Raw genomic sequence first — 3057 nt, 5'->3', positions numbered from 1 at the left:
GCTGTAACATTTCAAACAGCAAAAACTAGCTTAACATTTGTAACATAAAAGTTAAAAGTCTGTATAGATGTATCTTAATTCGCTACATCAATCTAGGTAGTTTGAATTTAACCCTGGTTTAGGAAAACAAAATAGAAACAATAGATATGAAAAAGATATTTAAAAGTATATAAAGTATGAGGGTATGCTTTTGGTAAAAAGGATTAAGAATATTTTGAAGAAGAATAAGTTTCATATGATAAATTGAGATTTTGTCCTAAGAATAAAAATATAACAGATTAAGACACAATCATGAAACCAAGTTAACTTAAAGCCAAGTTGTAGAAAATCTGAGTTAGTTATACGAGGTTTAATGAAGCATAGGACTTAAGAATGATATTTATTTGATGATTAAGACTTATAAATTCCCAAGGTTATTATGCTTGCACAAAATGACTGCTATATGTCTAATTACTTATGTCTTTTCTAACTTCATTAAACTTTTTCTATTCAGAGACACGGAGTCATGCACAAAGTAAAACACTGTGGTAATAATGAGGTTTCTAGTTTCTCTATTGACTGTATTTATAGTTTAAAATGTATTTTCATATTAAATGAGCTTCAATATATACCCGGACCACCCTCTCTGAGTCACTTTCTCTCCAGCCTTGGTCCTGTTAGAAACCCAGAAGCCAGCAGGAGGCCTTCACATAATAAAGTTTAAGAAATTCAACAGTAGACTTTTGGAGATAGGAATCATGTTGTTCCTTCCTCCCTTTGGTCTTATGTTAATATTAGCCACATGCTTTCTATAGGACTACTTCCAATTGCTATCCGAGCTGGATACATAATTTTACTAGCTTTGCATATCTAAAAATAACAGGTATGTTTAAAAATTTTTATATGATTTCTTTAATGAGTTATGCATTTGTACCTAAATACTTGGCCCTTTTAAATAATAAATTAAGAAAGCAAAAATAAAAAATCTTGCTTCCATAGTTTGGTTTGATTTGAATGTAAGTATGGCCACCATACTCACAAGCACCATAGATCCTCTTGTCCTTCCCTTTTATATCTAATGAGTGGGCTCTGCTTAATTACCTGATTGCTAATTAACACTTGCTTCTCCATTAAAATAAAAAATTTGAAAATAACTGAAAGAAATGGGGAAATGAAGTAACTAAGGTAATGCCTGCCCTGGCAATTTGAGATGTCAATGACCTTGACCATGATCCACATGTATTAACCAAATAATTAATGTTTATCCGAACTTAAAGTAAAATAAATGAAGAAAGTATAAGTAAAAAATAATTGTCATGTTATGTCTGAAATAATTACTATGTTCTGCCAGAAATGAATGTTTCAAGGTGACGCTGGCCCTCATCTAACTTTGATGTAAATTACACTCTTTGTAGTTTTTGCCCACTCTTAGTCACTAGCCAATAAAGGACTCATATACTTTTAATTGGCTTAACCAGCATGGTTGTCTGTATCTTTCTTGTGTGGATTATTACAACATGTGATCATGTTCAAAATTTGCATGTGTGTGAACACAATCAAATTAGCCAATATGTGAAAGTGCTTGGAAGTGAACATTTCTAAATATTTGCATTTGTGTGGATATTTGTCTGTAGTCAGCACTGGATTTGGGAATGTGAATATATGTAAGAATATGTGACTGGGTACATAACTCACATGCATGTGTGCATAGACTATACACATCAGGGGCTAACTTCATAGTTACCAATAATGCATCAGTGTCATATTAAGGAAAGAAATAAATATGCTTCCCTTTGGAAAAGTTCCCTATTTTATGCTGTCTGTTTCTCCTGTCTCATTTCTGCTTGTAGCATGAGTCTGAATCTACCTGCATGAAGAAGGCCATCTTGTGAATCAATCTCTCTCTCCTTCTCCCTCTCCCCCCCTCTCTCTATATATATGTATATGTGTCTGTCTGTGTCTGTGTGTCTGTCATGTGACTGTCAATTTCTGACATAGTACTTCATTTTGTTTTTATTGAACCGCACAGACAGCATCACATAGAGAAGGAATAAATTAAGAAGGCAGAAAATTCCTGCTTCAATAGTTTGGTTTGATTTGAATGCATGGATGGCCACTATACTCACAGGCACCATGGATCCTCTTGTCTAACAGACTTTTACAAGGTCCTCAATGCACCCAGATAACAGTGCTACAAATACCATTGTTTATTAGCTAATAACCATAAATGTATGCCTTCAGCCTTCATGTTGGATTTTAGGAGGTTGTTATCCACTTCTGTATTTGCTGATTTTAGCGAGTTATATACCTCTTCTGGGTCAGGGGCATGGAAGGGTTTGTAATTTAAGATTACAGCTATGCATTATCTTTGGTTGTAAAGGTTGGGAAGTCCAAGGCAAGTAAGTTTGGCTATCACATTGTTCTCTTACAGCCAGGTTACAGGTTGAGTACACAGTAAAATAGCAGTCTTAAGTGATCTCAAGGTATATTATTAACTTTGGCTGTGAGATTCAGAAAATGTTCTTTTCTTTTAGAATGTAAGAGAGATTTTCCAGAACCGTGCATCATCACAGTTCCACCTTTCTATTTTAATTAAAGAAGAAGCATGTCCATGGAAGTGGTCACCATGAAGAGCTGCTCAAGGGTTGGTATACTGTAGGGGCACCCTGAACCAGCAACATGTCATGGAGGTCTTTTGAAAAAAATTGCAAAGGAACATTATGATTTTAAGGAAGAGACAGAAAAATAGCATGTCCTTTCCCACCCCCATTTTTACTGTATGATTTTATTGAATGATCTATTCCCCATCTCTAGGCAAGCATGAATAAATTTAGGTTAAATGTAAAAAAAAAAAAAAACCTTTAATACTGAAATCAGTTAGAAGTATTGAGTAAGTTAGTTATCAAACACCATGTACTGGCTGGTTTTGTGTGTCAACTTGACTCAGGCGGGAGTTATCACAGAGAAAGGAGCTTCAGCTGGGGAAGTGCCTCCACGAGATCCAGCTACAAGGCATTTTCTCAATTAGTGACCAAGCGGGAAGGGCCCATTGTGGGTGGTGCCATCCCTGGGCTGGTA

Source organism: Mus musculus, chromosome X (assembly GCF_000001635.26).
Source record: "Mus musculus strain C57BL/6J chromosome X, GRCm38.p6 C57BL/6J".
NCBI lineage: Eukaryota > Metazoa > Chordata > Mammalia > Rodentia > Muridae > Mus > Mus musculus.
The sequence above is the reverse complement of the archived record's forward strand: the minus strand, read 5'-3'. Positions refer to the sequence as shown.